Source organism: Macrotis lagotis, chromosome 2, assembly GCF_037893015.1.
Source record: "Macrotis lagotis isolate mMagLag1 chromosome 2, bilby.v1.9.chrom.fasta, whole genome shotgun sequence".
Lineage (NCBI taxonomy): Eukaryota > Metazoa > Chordata > Mammalia > Peramelemorphia > Peramelidae > Macrotis > Macrotis lagotis.
This window is the reverse complement of record NC_133659.1, coordinates 5,456,155-5,477,962: the sequence shown is the minus strand read 5'-3', so window position 1 is coordinate 5,477,962 and position 21,808 is coordinate 5,456,155. Positions and strand designations below refer to the sequence as shown.

The following is a 21,808-nucleotide window of genomic DNA, read 5'->3' as shown; positions in this document are numbered from 1 at the left end:
CATTTGAGCATTAACATTTGACTCAGTGACATTCTCTATGGCCTATTCTTACTCTAAATAAATGAAGCTATCATCTCTGATTTTTCCATTCATCACTTACTATCATGGGCAGTTAGGTGGTGCAGTGGATAGTATGTTGGATATAGATGCAGGAAAAAAACTCATTGTGTGGACTTCAAATCTGGTTCAGACACTTACTAGCCGCATGATCCTGGAGAGGTCACTTAAGTCTGAAAATCAGATAAGAGGGAACAATTACATGCTATCAATATTTTTGTCTCTGCTTATAAATCTGGAATAGCTTGATTCTCAGTAAATGCAATCCTGTTTTACCTGAATGGTGGAACATTGTCATCTTTCTTGTGTGTGAAGAGAAATGAGTGTGGAAGTAGGAGATTTCTTTATTCAGTTTTGTGATGAGGTGGTTTCTTTTCATTTAGACCTCTCTCACTTGAAAAAGTCATACAGGATAATTTCTTAATGAACATCAATGGGAAAATATGCTAATTCATCCAAAGATGTCCAAATGAATGCCTACCCCCTGCGTTGGCTAATGTTCCATTGGAGAAAGCTGGTGTAAGAAACAAAACATATATCCCAGAGAAGAGTAACTTGAAAAAAACCAGTTATTAATTGTCTGTTTGTCCTACATCTGGCAGTAGCCGAGAACAGCAGAAATAGTGATAATTTTATTTATAAATCATTCATCATGCAACTTTCAAGTGTGAAGCATAAAGCTGATAAAAAAAAATTAGCCAGATTAAAATTCCCTGTAGGAGTTTGCCTTCCTGTTTGTAGATGAGAATGCATGGTGTGAAATATACTTTGCCAAGTGATGGTCCAAAAAAATGTATAGTGGTAGATACTAGATATCTACCATTTTACCTTATGACTATAAAAGTACTAGGTAGTTCTAGGGAGATCAGGGAAGACTCCTCAGTGGAGGTGATCCTTCAACCATGTCTTTAAGAAATAGCGGGAAATGAAAGAGAACGTGAAAGGTAATGCCTTTCGCGCATGGAAGATGGTTTGTGATAATGCATGGATAAAAGAGATTGTTTGCTGAATTCGAGGGATAGTTAGTGTTTGCTGGAATATAGAGTCTATAAAAGTAATCCATTGAAAATGAGGCTGGAAATGTAGTTGAAAGCATTAACTGCCAGACTGAGAATTTTGTCTTTGATCATACTGCCAATGTGGGCTTTATCTAGACTTTGAAGAGAGGAGGCATTTCATCTGATATATGTCTTAAAAAGGATATAGGAATACTATTCTTGGCCCTTAGCAAATATTGAGTATACAACTTCTTTTATTCTGTCTATATGCATGGTCGTTCAGTGGTGAGGAGATGTTTGATAGATTAATAAGTGGGTCATCTAGAATTTCATTTAACATGCTTCCACTCTGGGCTCAGTAATTAAGGAAATTTGAGAGAATGAAGACTCCCTTTCAGCATATTAGGCAGTATCTCCCCTCCCACAGAGGAGGATTTGTAGTAATATACTTGAACAAAAAGTTCCCAGAATGGGACAAAATATTGCCAACTTTTTACATTAATGGTATGATGTATTACTACTACACTTTTGAGATCACAGGAATATTAATTTATCAAACTAGTAAAATAGATGTGCTTGATTGTGGTCTCATTTCCCTGAACAGGTTGCATGAAACTCAAGGATACAGACCTATATTTTCTTTTTTTTGATGTTTCAACATTTTAATTTAAATTGTGAGCTCCAAATTCTTTCCCTCCCTTCCTCTCCCTCTCAGATATGGTAAGCAATCATATTGGTTATGTTTGCCCACTATGTAAAACATTTTTATATTAGTCATTTTGTACAACATACCTCAAAAAAGAATGAAAAAAGAATGTGAAAAATAGCATCTTAGTCTGTATTTAATCATTATTCTTGCTCTGGAAGAAGATAGTATGTTTCATCATGAGTCCTTTCAGATTGCCTTGGTTCATTGTATAGCTGAAAGAATTTAAATCATTTACAAATCTTCATCAGATATTGCTCTAACTGTGTACAACGTTCTCTTGGTTCTGTTCACTTCACTATTCATCTGTTCAGATAAGTTTTTCCAGATTTTTTCTGAAGTCATATTGCTTGCACTTAAAGCAAAATAATATTCCATTTTAATAATATAAGGGGTGGCTAGGTGGCAAAATGGTTAGAGCACTGGCCATGGAGTCAAGAGTACCTGAGTTCAAATATGACCTCAGACATTTAATAATGACCTAGCTGTGTGGTCTTGGGCAAACCAGTTAACCCCATTGCCTTGCAAAAACCTAAAAAAATAATATAATACAATTTCTTGTCAGTTCCTAATTTGTAGGAATCCCTTCGATTTTTCAATTCTTAGCCTCTGCAAAAAGACCTGCTTTAAATATTTTGTACAAATATCAGATTCTGAATTTTTCCACTTCTTTCATTTCTCCTCTAGTCCCTGATATGAAGTTTTGTCATTCAACAAATAGGTTTAAAAATAATTCATCGTGCATATAAACATGCTACAAAACTCCAAATGTGATGGTAATCTGAACTATTTATCATGATTTTGCTATGTATCCTTGACAGTGTCACAAAAATTCCCACAATCCTAGTTTCATCATCTACAAAATGGGGGTAATATTAGTAGTTGCCTCATATGGCAGTTGTAATGATTAAATGACATAACATATAATGTGCTTTGTAGATTTGAAATTATTATAAAATGGGTATTCTCGTTATTTTACTATTGTTCACCAGAAAAAACTCTTCTCGGTAAATAGATAATAATTTCATCTGATATTCTTGCATTTTTTTACTGAGGAAATGATAATGGGAAAAAAATACATTACTACCTTTTCCTTTTAACTGGCACATTCACATTGTCATCCATATGTACTGAATGCAAAGAACAAAACAGGAAATTCCCCCAGGGTCCAGATTATAGCTCAGTTCCTCATTGCTCCTTTCTGCTACCTTCAGTGTTCAATGACCCAACAACAGGTTAAATGCTGGTAACTCAATTGAAGAAGAAACGTTTTTCCTCCCTGCTGGAAGATTTGTCTTGTTATGGCATTCAACCTAGTGGCCCATGACTTGGTGTTTGGTTCCATTTTCTACACATGCTGTTTCTGGAACCCCGCCTCTGTTCAAGAGGAATACAAGACTCAGTCGGGCTTGAATGAAAGTTGGAATTTTCTCCTCAGTGGAGGATGCTAATGTGAACATAAACCAGATTTAGAAGGCAAAAGTGGATCCAGCTGTTCCCCCCAGAGTTCCCCAGCCATGCCTGCCATATGGAACTATCTCTCGATGTGTGTGCTCTCCTTGCTTGATTGAAAGCAGACTTACAAAGTGGCCTGAATTTGATCTATCAGGAGGAAGGAAATCTCTAGCTTATGTGAGTCATCAACACTAAGGAACTATTTCATTTCTCTCACAGTCATTTAAAAAGCAATATGAAAATCATTCAATGGATATATATATATATATATATATATATATATATATACATATATATATATTATGTGCATATACAGACCGAGACAAACATACCTGCATAAGATATATATATATATATATATATATATATATATATGTGTGTGTGTGTGTGTGTGTGTCTGAATACACACACACATATACGTATACAGAGAGAGAGAGAGAGAGAAGAACCAGTGACAGAACAGTAGTGTATTTCACAGATGCCAGCTCTATATGAAAATTAGGTTAGAATTAGATTAGACAATAATTATCAGACTCAGAGTTTTTCTTATTGCATCTTTATGAGTCAGAATACCTCCACAAGGTAGAGTTTCTCAAACAAAACAGAGTTTCTCAGATTAGCAATCTACATCAACTGTCTTTCCAACATGGTCTATCAGGAACTTCATGAAATGCCAGGGAAACAAAGAAAGGCCTAAAAAGTCCCTGACTTCAGGAATTTCAGAGTCTAAAAGAGAATAGTTTTACAACTATGTAAAAAAAAAGTTATATGCACTTTAAATTGGACAGAACAATAAAAGGGGGGAGACAAGAATTAAGGGGGCTTCTAGAATAAAGTCAGATTTTAGCTGAGATTTAAAGAAACCCAGGAAAGTCAAAAGGCAAAGATGAGGATGAAGAATATTCTTGGAATTGTAGACAGAAAGAAAATTCCCAAAGTCTGGAGTGGTGATTCTAGTCTTTTATTCAGGACTTTGTGAAGGGCTGAAGTTTCGTTAATGAAATGGAGAAAATAGAATTATTCATTGCGCAGTATGTCCAGTGGGTATAACTGTAGACACATTCTGTATCTTTGGGGTAAAGACGCTTTCTCCCGGGCCTAGTCCAAGGCATCTGGGGAGTAGTTTTCTTCATGATGTTTTTAGACTCTGTAAATACAACATTCTTCTGTCAAAAGCAGAGGATTAGTCATACTCTGAAGAAAGACTTGAACAATTAATAACTGTAGATTGATTCATCTTTGGTCATGGAAAGAAGATTAAAAGGATCATATAGAAAAATACATTTTTTTTTCAGTAAAAGGCACTTCAAGATCAATTAGGCCAAGCCATATCTGAAAAAAAAAATTCTCGGCAATATTTCCACTTAGTGCTACTCCACTCAGTTTGAAGACATCTATACAGATGGAAAGATCTACATTAATCCTTGAAACATTTCTTAAGGTGAGTAAACATGCTCAAAGAAGTTTTATAACTAGTCCAATGTCATGCAGCTAAGGGGTAATAGATCCACCTAGGATGGTGCAAGAGAATCCACAGGTTAATTGTGGAGTCTGACCTTGTTTTCTGAAAATTCTATTTAGTTGGGTTGGTGGGTTTTTAAAATAAAAATAACTTTTCTTTGAAAGGTGAGGAGTTACGTGGTGGATGTCAGACACTGGAATGATTGTATGACTGTGATGGGAATACACTCTTAAATTTGTATATGTTGTTTCTCTCTAGTTTTGATCATTAGAAGTAAGGGATAAATTCCAATGTTGATTAGAATTTCAAATAACTTGAACCCCATTTAGTCGCAAAAAATATTTAAAAAAAGAGAACCAGAGTTATTTAACTAGTATTGGATCACTGGGATGTTGACCCAGAAAAGCAGAATAAGATTTTGACATCCTCCTCTTTGGACACTTGTACTTGGATTCATTTCATAAGGCTTTGGTAACCCAGGACCACCCATAATGTAAAAGTTTCTGCATTTCCACCACAGACCCTGTTTGGGTGACATTCAATGGGGCGACTTTTTGTTGCTGCAGAAGCCTCTGGTCCTATTCATTGGTAGAGTCAGTCCATCTACCATATGGCTGCATCTCTCCAGTCCCTACCTGGATTTGTCAAGGGGAAAATATCTCCTAGTTACAGTGCTTTTTAGAATCTCAGATTTATAAGGAACATTCAAAACTATAATCATTTTCGAAATGACATTTTCCCTTCTGCAGCTTGCAGGTGTAATTTAATGTTTTTTTTTTTTGGTAATCTACAAAGAATTAGCACAATGCCATATTTTATTCTCACCATGTTTCAGTTCCTTGTGGAATCATAAATATGAGGTGCATTGCTGACTATTGATTGTTAAAGACTGTTGATTCCCAATTAATAGACTCATTGAAGATGACCTCATTCCAAGTTTGATGATTTTCATAACAGTTTCATAGGGAGGAGTGATGGTATGGCAGAATTCATAAAGGATTGATGTGTAAGCCACACAACCAGACCCCAATACACTTATGATATATAAGGCATACAACCAAACTCTAATACATCTACCTATAAGACCCTAGATAAGTCCATCAATTTTTAGTGTCTTAGGCAAATCTCCAGGAACATAAGTTGTAAAGAAGCTGCCTGGCTATATTGTTGGCAAGAGGACACTTACATGCACATTCTCAAGAACAATGAGATCAAAGGTCTGGGTTCTGCCTCTCTGAGTGAAAATATGGGAAAGCAGGTTGGTTCTGATTCTGAGGCTGAACAAAGGGAGGAGAACCAAGAAAACAGTGTTCACATTAATAACCCTGGGAGATGATCAACCTTGATGGAAGCAGCTCCTCTCAGCAGTTCAAAGACAGGCTATGGACAATGTTATCCTCATCCAAAGGAAGAAAAACAAAACAAAAACAAAACAAAAAACAACCCTTCAGTATGTGATGAACACTTTATAAAATATATTTTATGTATCTCTTTCCCTTAATCCTAATTCCTCATCCCTAATCTGTAAACATGTTTATTAAAAGTAAGTATGGGGTGCGGCGGCTAGGTGTTGCAGTGGATAAAGCACTGGCCCTGGAGTCAGGAGTACCTGGGTTCAAATCCAGTCTCAGACACTTAATAATGACCTAGCTGTGTGGCCTTGGGCAAGCTACTTAACCCCATTGCCTAGCAAATACCTAAAAAAAAAGTAAGTATGTACAATGCAAACCTAATTGTTCAACACTGAGGGGAGGAGGGGTGGGAAGGGAGAATGGAAGGAAATTTTGTAACTTAAAAATATACAAGTGAATATGGAGGAAAAATAAATAAAAAGAAACAAAAAAGAAACCAGCGGTTTTTATGCATTAAAATTTATTTTAGGGTTTTTTTGTGCAAGGCAAATGGGGTTAAGTGGCTTGCCCAAGGCCACACAGCTAGGTAATTAATAAGTGTCTGAGACCAGATTTGAACCCAGGGACTCCTGACTCCAAGGCCGGTGCTTTATTCACTACGCCACCTAGCCACCCCTTATGCATTAAAATATAATGGAAAAAAAGCTCTGAAATGGCTCTCAGGTTAGGGAACCATTCACTCATGGGAATTGTGGGGAGAGAAGAGAAACAAAGATAAAAAATAGGCTAGCAAAGGATAAGGAGAGTTCCTCTTTTTTTCCCTAAGCTCTGAGGCATTAATGCTTCCTCATTCAGCAAATTTGAAAATATAATCTCTCTTCTGTGGGGCAAGAAATGGGTGCCCACTTGGTACTCAGGATCTGCCCTCTCTGTTTCTCCATTAATCTTTGAGGTGTTCGACCCCCTTTTGTTTTCTCTTGTTTTTAAGGTTGTTCACAATTTATTCGTTCTTCCTCATGGTCATCTTGGCCCTCTTATGCAATTCTTCCAGCTCATCTTCCTTGTCCCAATTGATCTTTTCTATTTTCCATTTTAAGAAGGTCCAATTTCCTTTTTCACTCTTTAGTTATCATCAGAAGGAAACAGTGGCACTTTTATAATGAATCAGCTTCAATATTAGAGGTGTCAGTCCTGAAAGGAAGGAGGCAAGTCTTTCAATTTTTAAATTTGGAACTCTATTATTCTAGTGTTATCCAGGAAAAATTTTATTAAACAAAACTGAGGTTTGACGAATGCCTATAATCTCCTGAAAAGCAAATTAAAAGAACCCCTCCTAGAAAAGATTTTTAAAAGTACGTAGTCGTAGATATTGGGCACGGGAAAGCTATTTATTGCCTATCTGCCCACTTTTCTAGTTTACTTACAATCGTGCACCTATCTTGTGATTGCCCACGTTTAAGCCTTTGTATTGGCTATGCCATGTCTACATTGTCTTTTCTCCTCTCTGCTCCTTAGTTTTCCTGACTGCCTTGAAGATTTTTCTCAGTTCTTATATTTTGTATGTAACCATTTCTATTTCTCCATTCTCAAGTGCATTCTACCTGAGATTTCTTTCTACTTACACTATATATCTATACTATCGACAATCAGAGGATAGTAACAAAGAGTTACTGTCCCAAAGCCCTGTTCACATTGGCAGATCAGATCCTAAGAAGTAGGTGATGCTTCTCTTCGTAGAGATCCTAGGATATACTGAGAAGCTGGCTTCAGCCATCCAGGATCAAGAAGTGAGGGGCCTGGGTCGATGGCGGCAGTGGCCCTTTCCACATCTTTCAGCCCAGACACTACCAAGTACAACTTGGAAGGTCAACAGGAAAAGTCTTTCACATCAGGGTGACAGTCCAGCACCATTAGCTCAGGTCTCAACAGTATAAACCCAATGCCAACAGACCAGGAGTAAGCCTTGGGAGCCACTGAATCATCAGGATGCCAGTTCCCTTTGGAGGTCAGGGCCCACAGATGGGAAGGGGATCAGAAGGAGGTTATAGGAGTCTCTTTACTAGTACTAGACAGGACTGTTTTTTTGCCCATATACAGATCTGTGTCATGGTCCTGAGTTCCAGTTCTAGGGAGAAAAGGAGCAGAAGCCTAACAGAGCTTGCTGCCACAGGGGAAGGAGGGAGGCTTTCCTCATAATTCTACAGGATAAAGGAGGACTTGTAGTCACCCACAGTCTAGAACACAAACCAGGAGAGTAGTAAAAACTAAAACCATGCCAAATCCCTGCAAAAAAAGCCAGAAGCATGAGGCAGTGTGCCCTCCAACATGGAAAAAGAGTCCTATTTTAATAATAACTAAAAAATCAAGTCATAGACTGGGGAAATGAGCAAATAACAGATGAAAAAGATCAGTAGATTACTATGATGATAAGGAAGATCAATACAAAAACTCAGAAGAAGATAATAAACTCAAAACTACATCTAAAGCCTCCAAGAAAAAATATAAATTGGTCTCAGGTCACGGAATAGCTTAAAAAGGATTTTGAAAATCAAGTGAGGGAGATAGAAGAAAAATTGAGAAGAGAAATGATGTAGGAAAATCATGAAAAACAAATCAGCACCTTGGTAAAGGAGACACAAAAAGTACTGAAGAAAATAACATCTTAAAAATCAGACTGCCACAAATGGGAAAATGAGGTTCAAAAACATTCAATGGAAAGAATGCCTTGAAGACCAAAATTGTTCAACTGTTATAAGCTGACTTAAGAAAATCATTCTATGGGGGCAGCGATTTGGCACAGTGGGTAGAACACTGGTTCTGAAGTCAGGAGGACCTGAGTTCAAATTTGACTGCAGACACTTAATAATTACCTAGCTGTGTGACCTTGGAGAAGTTACATAATGCCAAAGCCTTGCAAAAAAATTTTTTAAAAGAAAATCTTTCTTTAAAATTTAAAATGGAGCAAAGGGAATTAGATGACCTTGTGAAAAATCAAGAAAAAACAAAAACAAAAGAATGAAAAACTTGAAGACTATGTGAAATAAGTCATTGCAAAAACAACTGATCTAGAAAATAGATCCAGGGGAGATAATTTTAAAATTTTGGATTAATTGAAAAACACGATCAAAAACAGAGTCTAGACATAATCCTTCAAGAAATTAGGCCAGAAAACTGCCCTGATATTCTCGAACCAGAGGATAAAATAAAAATTGAAAGAATTCACTATAACTTCTGAAGGTGATTCCAAAATGAAAACATCCAGGAATATTACAGACAAATTTCAGAGCTCCCAGGACAAGGAGGAAAAATTGCAAAAAACCAGAATGAAACACTTCAATTATCTTGAAGCCAATATTGTGTTAATTCAAGATTTAGCATCTTCTATGTGAAAATATTATGGGGTTTAGAATGTGATATTCTGCAAGGCAAAGCAGAGGGACAAGAAGGGTAGCTCCAGTTGAATTACAAGTTAGAATCAACTACCTAGGAAAAGATTTCTACCACCATGGTCTATCTTAAATATTCATATGAAATGCCAGGGAAATGTGGGCTACAACTTAGAAGACATTAACAACAAAGTGATTCACAGTTTCTGGAAGACCTTTGGTTATAAATCATTTTCTTCCATTTGTAATAATTCTATGAAGCTCCCTTTGCATATACTTTATTTTCTGTATTTTTGTTTTCCTCCTGTGTTCTTTGAAGAGTTTTGAAGGAATTTCTCCTTAATGCAGCTATTGTACTTGCCCCCTGATGCATAAGCTACCAACACTACCTGAAGATTTGGGGACACTGCTATTCTAGTTAGAACAAGAAATCATCTGACTCTAGAAGCTCAGTAGGTTTTCATCTGTCCAAAGGAAATGAGGAGAAACAAAATTCCCCCATACCATGCCCCTTCCTAGTCCCCTGCCTCAGTGATGCTTTCTCAGAGGCTTAGGTGAGGTTCCATACTTTCTGTCCAAGTGCTGGAATGACAATTTTTGGAATGCTTGAATTGAGCTTTGATTAATTGATTGATTAGGTTTTTTAATGTTTAGTTCATGCTTCTGGTTTACTGACTCAATGGAGCTATTCTCCTCTAAAAAAAGGTGAACAACTTTAAGTAGTATCAGCTATAACATTGTCAAAACTCTTTGGTCTGGCAAAACTTTTCACAAAATATCTCTATCCTGGACTGACAATTTGCATTGACTCTTTTAAAGGGACATGAAAACTACAAAATCTGTGCAAAAAGTGTCAACTACCCAGTGACTAGAAGATCTGAGACTATTCAGGAGAAAAGAAAATCATAACCACCTAGTCCCAAAAAAGTAAACTTCATGTCATCATCAGGAATGAAACCAGATTTCCTATAGAATCATGCATGATAGCCAGCAGCCATGACATTGGCTCTCAAGTGTTTATCACTGGGATATTTGTCAGAGTCTATAACTTTAATCTTTCCCAGTGACTACTGATGCCTCCAGAAAATGTGAAATCTAACCTTTTGGGTGAGTTTATTCTTCTAATGTCAGCAGGTTGGCTAAACTGGACACATCTAGCAGTGGCCCTAAATTGAGTTTCTGCTCAATGCCTAATGTAATGCTCTTCATTACTTAGCATTCATACTTTAATATAAAATCCACCCATCCATGAGATGCTTATCCGGTAAGGGATAAAAGTACCTAAAGAATCATCTAGTCAATCAACAAACGTTTATTATGATTAATTTTGCTCCAGACAGTTTACTGAACTCTAAGGACAAAAGCAAAAGAAAATTGAAAATAGCAAGAGCACCAACAACAGTAATTAAGCATCAAACTCTGCATGCAAGGAGCATCCATTCCATAAAAAGAGATCCATAAAAATAACAAGGTTCATATACAATATAAAATATAGTTGAAAGCAATGAAATAGAAAGGCATACACCATTAGGACCAGGGATGAAGGATTCTGATATAAGTTACTTTTTGAAAGACATCTTGAAAAATAAAAATCAAAGGAGGAAAGGAAGCAGGAGAACATTGAATGTGTAAGGGATAGCATATTGCAAAGGTATGAATAGAGATGAGAAATGAAGTTTTACATTTGATGCACTGAAAGCAGACATTATACTTGAATTGTAGAATCATGGAAAGGATTATACAGGTAGGAAAGACCTAGCTTTTAAAGGACAGTAATTGCTTAAGAAGAATCTTGAAACAAGTTGATAAATCTGAGAGCTTATTGCAGTTGCCCAACCAAGATTTAATGAAATCATTGACTATTGTTGTGGTCTCTTGAGTGTCGAGAAGAGGACATTTTAGAAATATTCTGAAGGTAGAAAGGAAGATACGTGACAATTGCTCCACTAGGTTGTACACATGAAGGAGAGGACAAGGTAATGGTCAGTCACTTTGGTGATAGAAATATAATGGTCATGCCCTTGGCAATGATAGAGACATTTGTTAATGGGAAGGATTTTGGTGAAAAAGAAAATTGATTCTCCCTTGTATAATTGAGGGACATTCAGGGCATCTTGTTTAAGATGCCCAGAATGTTATTAAAACATCAGGATAAGACAATATGAGGAATACTTGGACTGGATATTTTCATCATTTACATACAATTGTCATTGAAAATTTGGAAAATTTTAAGAAGTGAAATTCTATAAAGTGAATAAAAAGGGTGACCTTACCAGTACTTGAGGGATATCCATGGTTATTGGGAATAACGTGGATGAAGAAGCAACCTGAATGAAATGGGGAAAAAACCATTTGGAAGAAAACCATCCAGACATTTGGAAGAGAACGAGGGAAAATCAATGTTATTAAAGCCTAAAGAGAAGAGAATCCTAAAGAATGGGATGATTCAAAGTGTCAAATGCTGTATATAAATCAAAGAAGACCAGGATTAAGAAAGTGCCAGTTAAGATATATTTGGTAACTTTGAAGTTGGAAGCTGCAATTGCACCTTAGAAATCAGAGTTCAGATGTCTTAGAAGGGGAAAAAAGGGACAGTGTGTAGACTGCTTTATCACAGCCCTTAATCATGCAAAGGAATCTGTTAGAATATTGCTTAGAATGGGTGGAAAGTTCAAAGATCATTGTAAGGATGGAGGAGACATAATATGTTTGCAGGCAGGAGGGAGGAAGCCAATGACTTGGGAGAGATCAGATATGTGTAAGATAATGGACATCAGATGAAATCTCAGAAAGTAAACTGTATATGAACTTCAGAGACGTTCTACCTGATGCCATCTTTCTTTCCTTTTTTTCCTTTTGAGTCTAACAGATGCTTGCGCTCTAATGATTTGGATCAAGCACCTATAAATAACCTCTACCTGCTTCTTGGGTAGTACATTCCTGCTTTTAAGTCAATAATATCACCGAAGTCACAGCAATGCAGTACTCTATCTTTGAAGAAGACCATAAACTGAGAAGTTGCCCAAGGGTGATTGAGTTACTGTCCTTTTCTTTTGTAGAAAAAATATCTGTAACTTCCTATTATTACTAGTATCAATCAGGCACAACATATTTGACAAATGATTTCAATATTCCAGAAATAATGAAAATTGGTTTGTTTCCCCTTCCAAAAATAATTGAAAATATGTACAAAAATATATTCACCTATTTGCTTCTTAAAACCCCTGGAGTTACCACACTTGGGAAGCATATTTTCAGAGGGGTTTATCAAAAAGGTACAAATGTTCCCTTTGAGAACAGAAAGGAGAAGGTAGCTTCTAAATCAAATACAGAGAGAAGAGATCAGAGTTTGTCAAGCTGTAATTGTGAGTGTTTTCAGGATCTCATAGAGAAGATTTCTGGAAAAATAGGATAGCAAAAACATTTGATTTTTAAGACAAAATTTCACCTAAGTTTTAAAATTTTATTTGTTTATTTTTGAATCTTACATTTTTTCCTCTAATCTCACTTCCCACCCCCACCCCCATAAAAGACAGTCTCTTAGTCTTCCCATTGTTTTCATGCTCTACATTGATCTAAATTGAATGTGTTAAGGGAAAAAAATAAAAGATAAGAGATCGCGAAATGACATAATAAGATATTTTTTTTTTAATTTAAGGTAATAGTCTTTGGGCTTTGTTCAAACTCCATAATTCTTTCTCTGCACACAGATTAACTTTATATTTTTTTAAAAAAAACATTTCACTTCTATATTTCTCCAAGGTGTTCTGGCACAGGCAATTCATGCCTCAGCTCTTAACATCAAGGAAGCTAGGGCGACTGCTTCCTAGATAACTGTGGTGATGTAAAATGGGGACACATAAGAGATTGCAGGCACACATTCTTTTTAACTCTAATCAATAAATACCATAGTGAAGAAAAGTCCCTTTGTCTGCTCAGGGATTCAAAATGATTTATCAGCCTCAGTCACTTCCTTTGTGCCTTAGGAATCTTGGGGAACTTGAAAAACTCTTACACTAAGGTCAAGTAATAAAGGAAGTAGTGAATTCAAAAGATCAGAGAAGGCATCCTCCTCCTCCTCAAATTCCAGAGTTTGGGTTCCTAGCCATCCCATCCTTAACACTTCCTACATATGAAGACAGTGGTCTCCTATCAATTCAGAGCTTCAGTTTGCAATCTATGTATAGTATTAGTGAACCAAGAACCAAGAACCTACAACATGATATTCAGGACACCAGCTCTGCAGTAGCAGAGAATAGGAGCCATCCATGGGCCATGTTGCCTTTTGATTTTAATTTGGTGGAATTAATCTCTATGGAATTTGAGTCCTGACTTAAGCATCCTTCCGTCAGGGATCAAGGTATTGTGGGGAGAATGGCTGTACTGTGTTTCTGCTATGTCTTTGAAACAAATAAACCTTTGTGAAAACTTTCTGTTGTTAAGTTGCTTCAATGGAACTTGGACCCAGTCTCAGACTGTAACAGAAGAAGAATAGTCAGAATTGAATTAAGATTATCATGGAAGAAAAGATATATTTATAAACCCTTCAAATTACCCAAAATCACAGAGGGATAACTGCAGGAGACTGACTGTGAGAGAAAGTAGAATTTTATCTGGGACAAAGTCAGGGAAGCCAAAAGGCAGCAGGAGAGGGAGAGAATTCTAAAAGTGATGTTTTGGAGAGATGTTGAAAAAATGGAATCAACAGATTGTATGAATGAGCATAGATGAGGAGTATGGGCTTGTATTTAGGTTGTGAACTTGGATGACTGTGATTTGCTGGTATTCTCCCTGATAATAGGGAGATTTGGTAGGGGAAGCATAAGGGAAAATATAAGGACTGAATGAGAAGTTGGTTAAAATTTTGGTTCAAGTTTCACTTCTGATGTAAGTGGTTGAAGGCCCCTAAGCTCTAAGGACTCCAGAAAAATGTTGGTATAAAATGTCTGCAAATGTTTAAGTTGAAGAAAAGGTGCCAATTAGTATTAGTAGAAAGAATTCAGAGGCACATTTTACCATGCTGCCATCATTACTGTAATACTTTGGTGTGGAAAAGAGGACTTTGGATTCTCACTATCTTGAATCCAAATTCTGTCTCAGTGAAATGCATGACCTTAAGAAAGTCATTGAATCCCTCAGAGGTCTAGAAAAATCTCAAAGATTCTAAATTGCATGGAATTTTCATATCTTTCTTTGGTAGATAGTTTCTTTCCCTGGAGTTCTCTGTATCAATAAAATTAAAAGTTCAGAATCATACCTCATTCCATCCACCTAAAAGGGAAACTCAAGAGAATAAGACAGAGTAGTTCTTGGTACATGAGATCAATTATATGTGAAAATTATGGAGTGCCAGAATAGAAGATTTCACCAAATTAGGTGTGATTAATTTTAAAAAATCAGATGGCATATGGTGAGAGCAAATAGGGATGATCAATGGATATACCATTAATTCTGCTGGTTTCAATATAATAATCTTTAGAAAAAGAGAGATAAAGGAAAGGGGTTGGAACATGAAAGAAAAAGCAGCAACAATCAGAAGACAAAAATAAAATAATTAAAATATATGACAAACACTTTTGTTGCAAAGAGACAGAGTAATAATGGAAAACATATTGGATAAGGAATTGATAGGTCTAAGATATCTAGAAAGTCCTACATATCTCATTCAATAATTATTTGATCTTGCTTAGCTCATTTAAGCTAATGAGCTATAAACATTCTCCCTTTTGAAAATTTAAAAAAAAATTGCTTGGAAGGGCCCTTTAAGGTATAACTAGAATATTTTTAGGAATATCTCTATTATGATCAAAGATGAGAACCAAAAGTAATAGAACAGATGCTGCTTAAGTGTTTCTGCTTTAATGGTTTATCTGAAGTGAGTCTCCCTTTACTTCAAAAATGATGTTATTGACTCTGACATTTCATACAAATAACAACCTTATATAGGCTGCTCAGAAAATTCAAGGTGTGGTCATTTCTTTGTAGCCATGCCCCAGTCAAGTATCAAGCTACTTCCACTGACTAAATACGATCACAAGTATTTAAGGTGGGGAAGGATTCATGGTAAAGGCCCAGGCCTAGTCCTGCTCTCCTGTTGAAGTCCAACATTTCTCAGAATGGAAAATTCAAAAAAGGTATCAGCCATTCGTCTTCACTATGCCCAACACAACAAGTGAAGCGGAGAAGCATTTATTGAACTTGAATCAGAAGATGAAATCAAATTGGCACAAAGAAAGGACAGAAAAACTAGGAGATACAGGTATGTTGAAGGATTCCAATCAAACAATGTTGAAATGGATTGATGTTAAAGCACACTGGGGCAAATCGTCCTGATAACAACAATGGTGTCTTCCTGGCCCTTAGATGACTCCCATTTGGCTGTAGCAAGGTAAAAATTGTTCATTTTTTTTTCAGGGTTAAAAGTTTTGCCAAATATGATAACATTGGGGCAGCTAGGTGGCGCAATGGATAGAGCACCAGTCCTGGAATCAGGAGTCCCTGAATTCAAATATGACCTCAGACATTTAATAATTACCTAGCTATGTGGTCTTGGCAAGCCACTTAACCCCATTTGCCTTGCAAAAGCCTAAAAAACAAACAAACTAATGTGATAACATTACTGGTGGACTTCTAGAGGAGGAGGATGGGGAGGACTACATTTAGTTTGCTTCACAGAAAATAGATGAAAAGGCTCTAAAGCAACAAGGAAAGAATAGGGAAATCTTCAGGGGCCAGCAAAAGTCCATAGTCATTGTGATCCTCTATGAAAGCTAATGGCCAGTACAGTGAATCAGTTGGGGAATGACTGAACAAATGATTCTATATGAATGTGATGAAACATTATTGTCCTTTAAGAAATTATGAGCAGGCATAATTCAGAAAAACCTGAAAATAGTTGCAAGAACTATTGCTGAGTAATATGAGTAAAATTAGGACAAATTTATGGTAATATTGTGTGATGATCAACTACGATAGACTTACCTCTTCTCAGCAATATGGTGATTAAAGAAATTGTTTTAATTTTTATTTTTATTGATGTTTTATGTTTCCAAATACATGGTATGAAAAGTTTCTATGCCTTTGCATTTTTTCCAAATTATGAAATTTCCCTGCCCTCCCTTCCCACCCCCTCCCCTCAGCAGGGATCATTCAGGTTAATATTGTGATTACACATTTATATTAAGTATATTTACAAGTTAGCCATTTTTTGGTATTAAAAATTAGGATTAAGGGAAAGAAATACAGAAGAGGTTTTTTAAAGTGAACGTAGTGTTATTCGGATTCTTTTTTTTTTGTTTTGTTCTGTTTTATTTTTTCTTCCTCTGAATGGGGGGCATAGCATTGTCCATAGTCAATCTCCTAGGGTTATCCTAGCTCTCTGAAATGCTGAGAGCAGCTACATCCATCAAGGTGGATCATCTCACAATTTTGTTGTTAATGTGTTCATTGTTCTCTTGGTTCTGCTCCCTTCACTCTGCATTAGATCCTTTAAGTCATTCCATGCTTCTCTAGAATCTGACCATTTATGGTTTCTTATAGAATAATAGTATTCTATAATATTTATGTACCATAACTTGTTTAGCCATTCCCCAAATGATGGGAATCCCTTCAATTTTCAATTCGTTGCCACTACAAAAAAGAGTTGCTATGAATATTATGGGACATGTAGGACTTTTCCCATTTTTTATGATTTCTTCTCAGTATAGCCCTAGAAGTGGAATTGTTGGGTCAAAGGGTATTAACATTTTTATTGCTCTTTGGGTATAGTTCTATATTGTTCTCCAGAATGATTGAAATCATTCACAACTCCACCAGCAATGCATCAATATCCCAATCCTGCCATGACCTCTCCAACATTGATCATCTTCCCTTTTTGTCATCTTAACCAATCTGGTAGTTGTGAGGTGATATTCCAGAATTGTTTTAATTTTCATTTCTCTAATCAGTAATGATTCAGAGAATTTTTCATATCATTATATATAGATTTAATTGCTTCATTTGAAAACTGTCTGTTCATCTCCTTTGACCATTTATCAACTGGGGAATGACTTGTGACCCTATAAATATGAGGCAATTCTCATATATTTTAGAAATGAGACCTTTATCTGAATCCTGGTTGTGAAGATTGTTTGCCATCTTTCTGCATTCCTTCTAATTTTGGCAGCATTGATTTTATTTGTGCAAAAACTTTTTTATTTAATATAGTCAAAATTTTTCATTTTGCAGTTTATAATGTACTGCATTTCTTGATTGTAACCCTTTCTGCCCTCTTTCCATGAATCAAATAGAGTATTTCTTGTTCTATTAGTTTTTCTATGGTTATTAATAGTTTATCTAAACCCTGAAAAGTTTGACTATCTGTGTTACATATTTGCTTTGTCTTTTGCCATAGCTGCCATGGCATCTTCATGAGTAGAAATTCAGCATGTGTTTCTCCTGTCATTCTGCCAACAGGTACAAATTCAATGTGAATTTGAACATAGTTGAGTGGTGAGAAAAAAATGATTAATATCATTTTCTGTAACTCTATAAGGTAATCCTCTCATTTGCATACAATGGTCTATTTTACCTGAGAATTGAGTCTACCATCTCCATCACCATAATCAAATATTCCTCAAAAATCTATCTGATCCAAATCTGATCCAAAGTCATGCCTATTGTTTTGACCTTATTTTGGTATAAGGTGTGAGATGTGGGTCTGTGCCTAATTTTTGCCAATTCAGTTTTCCCAACGATTTTTGTCAAATAGTGAGTTCTTCTTCCAGAAGCTGATGTCTTTGTGTTCGTCAAACAGTAGATTGCTGTAGTCATTTACTGCAGTTTCTTTTGAACCTATCCTAATCCACTGATCCATGACTCTATTTCTTAATGAGTCCAGACAGTTTTGATGACTGCTGCTTTATAGTATAATTTTAGATCTGGTAGAACTGGGTCACCTTCCTTTATATCTTTTTTCATCAGTTCCTCTGTCATTTTTGACCTTTTGTTGTTCCAGATGAACTTTGTTACTATTTTTCCTAGCTCAGTAAAATGATTATTTTGTAGTTTGGTATAGCCCTGAAAATTCAATAAATTTAATTTAATTTGGGTAGCAGTCAGTTTTATTATATTAGCTCAACCTAACCATAAGAAACTGACCGTTTTCCAATTATTTAGGTGAGATGTTCTTTATAATTGTGTTCATACAGTTTCTGGGTTTGTCTTGGGAGATAGTTTTTCACGTATTTAATGTTGTCTACAGTTACTTTAAATGGAATTTCTTTTTCTATCTCTTGCTCATGGGCTTTGTTGTTCATTTATAGAAATGCTGATGGTTTATGTGGGTTTCTTTTATATCCTGCTACTTTGTCAAATTGGTTAATTGTTTTAAGGAGTTTTTTAGATGTTTCACTTGGGTTCTCTCAGTATACCATCAAATAAAAGAGTAAAAGTGTTGCTTCCTCATTGCCAATTCTGAGTCCTTCAATTTCTTTTTCTTCTCTTACTGCTAGAGTTAGCATTTCTAATAATATATTGAATAGGAATGATGATAATGGGTATTCTTGTTTCACCCCAGGTCTTATTGGAAATGCTCTGAGTTGATCCCCATGACATATAATATTTGTTGATGGGTTTAGATAGATTTTTTTAAGGCAAACTCCATTTATTCCTAAACTCTCTAATTTTTTTAAGTGAGAATGGATGTATTTTCTCAAAAGCTTTTTCAGCATCTATTGAGATAATCATATGATTTCTGTTGGTTTTGTTATTGATGTGTTCCATTATGTTGAATGTTTTCCTAACATTGAACCATCTCTGACTACCTCATATTAATCCTACCTGATCATGGTATTTTATCCTAGTAATAACTTGCTGTGACCTCATTGCTAACATTTTTTTTAAGATTATTGCATCAATGTTCACTAGGGAGATTGGTATATATATATTTTTGTGTGTTTTGTTGCTTCCTCGTTTAGGTGTCAGCACCATGTTGGTTTCATAAATGAAATTCGGTAGTACTCCTATTTTTTAAATAGTTTATTTAGAATAGGAATTAATTGCTCCTTAAATGTGTTGTAGAATTCATGTGTAAATCCATCTGGACCTGGAGACTTTTTCTTATGAAGTTTATTGAGATCAAAGACAATTCTAAAAGACTTGGAATGAAAAATGCACATCCAGAAAAAGAACTTTGGAATCTGAATACATATAAAAGCATACTGTTTTTACTTTTTATTTTTTTTCCTTCTTTTGCTTTTTGCCTCTTTTTCTGATTCTTCTTTGACAGCATGGCTAATATGGAAATAGGTGTAACATGATTGTGTATGCATAACCCATAACAGATTATGTGCTATCAGGATGAAGGATGGTAGAAAACTTTCCAAAAATAAATTTTGAAAACTCTTTGCATAAATTGGAAAAGTAAGTAGTATAACAAAAGAAAGACTGAGGTAGAATCACTATGTTGAAGGGTATGGATATGACTCCAATGAAAATTACGATAGATATGACTTTGGATCAGATTTGGATCAGATAGATTGTTGAGGAATATTTGATCGTGGATATGGAGATGGTAGGCTCACTTCTCAGAGTAAAACAGGCCATTGTGTGCTAATGAGAGGATTACCTTACAGAGTAACAGAAAATGATATTTATAATTTTTTTCTCGCCATTCAAGCAGATGCAGATGCTGAATTTCTACTTTTGCTGTGGCAAAAGACAAAGCAACTGTGTGACACAGATAAGTCGAACTCTTCATGAATTCTAAAGTAGGAGGAAGCCAAAAGATGCGAGGCATGAGCCTGGCAAGGCAAGCCCAGTTATACTATGCTGATTCAACTAGGCAGCAGTTACATGGGGGCTATGGAGAAGATTTCAGTTGTCAAGGAAATATAAGTGTATATGATGAAGTTTTGCAGGAAACCTCCCATGATTTTCAACCAAACCTTACAGAGGGAGCTAAGGAATGATGAACATCAGCTACTACAGTCACAGGAGTCATGCATCTAGGGGAGTCAATGGAACGGGAGGGATGCCAGGAGAGTCTAATATGAGTGGTAGGAGGGGAATGCAAACCTGATCTCTAGCTCTTGGTCATCTTATTTTTTTAAAAGACAAAAATGAACTTTAACAGTTTGGCAGTACCAACTTGTAATTCATATTTTCTGTAAGTGAAATCAAGATTGTTTTAAAACTTCAGGTTCAGTATTTTTGAACGTGGGGAAGAAAACCCATTCATCTGGAATGTAATGCCCAAGTCCAGTAAAGGCCATAACTCTTAAACAATTTCATCTTTGCTCTAGGTGGTTATATGGTAGGGAGGAATTTGAGCAAGAAACATATTTAGGTTAAAGCAGTTTCAGGTATGTTAAATGTTACCAAATCACATCACATGGAAGACTGAGATGAATGCTGGGTGACATCCTTTTTGTAGAACAAAGAAACGAATTGTATCCATGATTCAAAAGTAAAACATTTGTTGTTTGAGTTTATTTTGTTTACTATGCTGTGAAGCACACACATATAAGATTTTTTTTTTATATTAGGAACAATTTTGACGTGTAATACAGCTACTTTAGGATTTAGCTTGGTGTTGTAGGAAATTCTAAGACTGATTTATATATTTTATTGTACTGAGATTTCCTTTTACGTGTATTCCACTAAGTGAAAATTGTTAAATAAATCTTTCCAAAAATAAAAGAAGAAAATTCAAATTGCTAAGTGATTCCTTTAAATCGACTCCTTTATGTTAACATAAAGCTGGATAGATGTAACATCCTATTATGGCATGGGAATGGGCCTGTTAAGAGTCAATATTTCAGTTAGTATAAATGAAACATGCTAATTAAATTATATAAGTAAATTCATGGTGGTTGGGGAAGATAGAAATATCTTTGCATCTTTTCATTTGCTAAATTAATTCTCTCAAAATAGTCTTCACATTTAAGTGCCTTGTTTAGTGACTTGGTGTTCACAGTGGCAAATGAATTCTTTACTCATTTATATAAATATATTTTCAAGTATTCCTGACCCCCTGAGAAACTTTAAAAGCCCTTGGGCAAATGATTCTTTTTGTGTTATTTTGTTTTTGCAAGGCAATGGGGTTGACTTGCCCAAGGTCACACAGTTAGCTAATTATTAAGTGTCTGAGCCCAGATGTGAACTCAGGTCCCCCTGACTCCCGAACTGGTGCTGTATTCACCTAGAACCTAGCTTCCCCTGGGGCAAATGATTCTTCCTAACTTTCTCTGAAATGGTAGGACCAAGTATTCCTTCACGTCCATAATATAACTGTTAGAGGATTCATTTTTTCATTTTTTATAAGATCGCAAAATTTTACAGACATGAGGACTTAAATACACACTAGTTTTACTATCAGAAACCAAGAGTTAGAGGTAGCTCAGAGGTTATGA

General features: G+C 35.8%; 1 pseudogene; it reads left to right on the top strand.

Moving 5' to 3' along the window:
- The first annotated feature begins 7,751 nt into the window (after window positions 1–7,751).
- LOC141510947 (heterogeneous nuclear ribonucleoprotein H-like) lies at window positions 7,752–20,365 on the top strand (annotated as a pseudogene).
- Window positions 20,366–21,808: the final 1,443 nt, after the last annotated feature.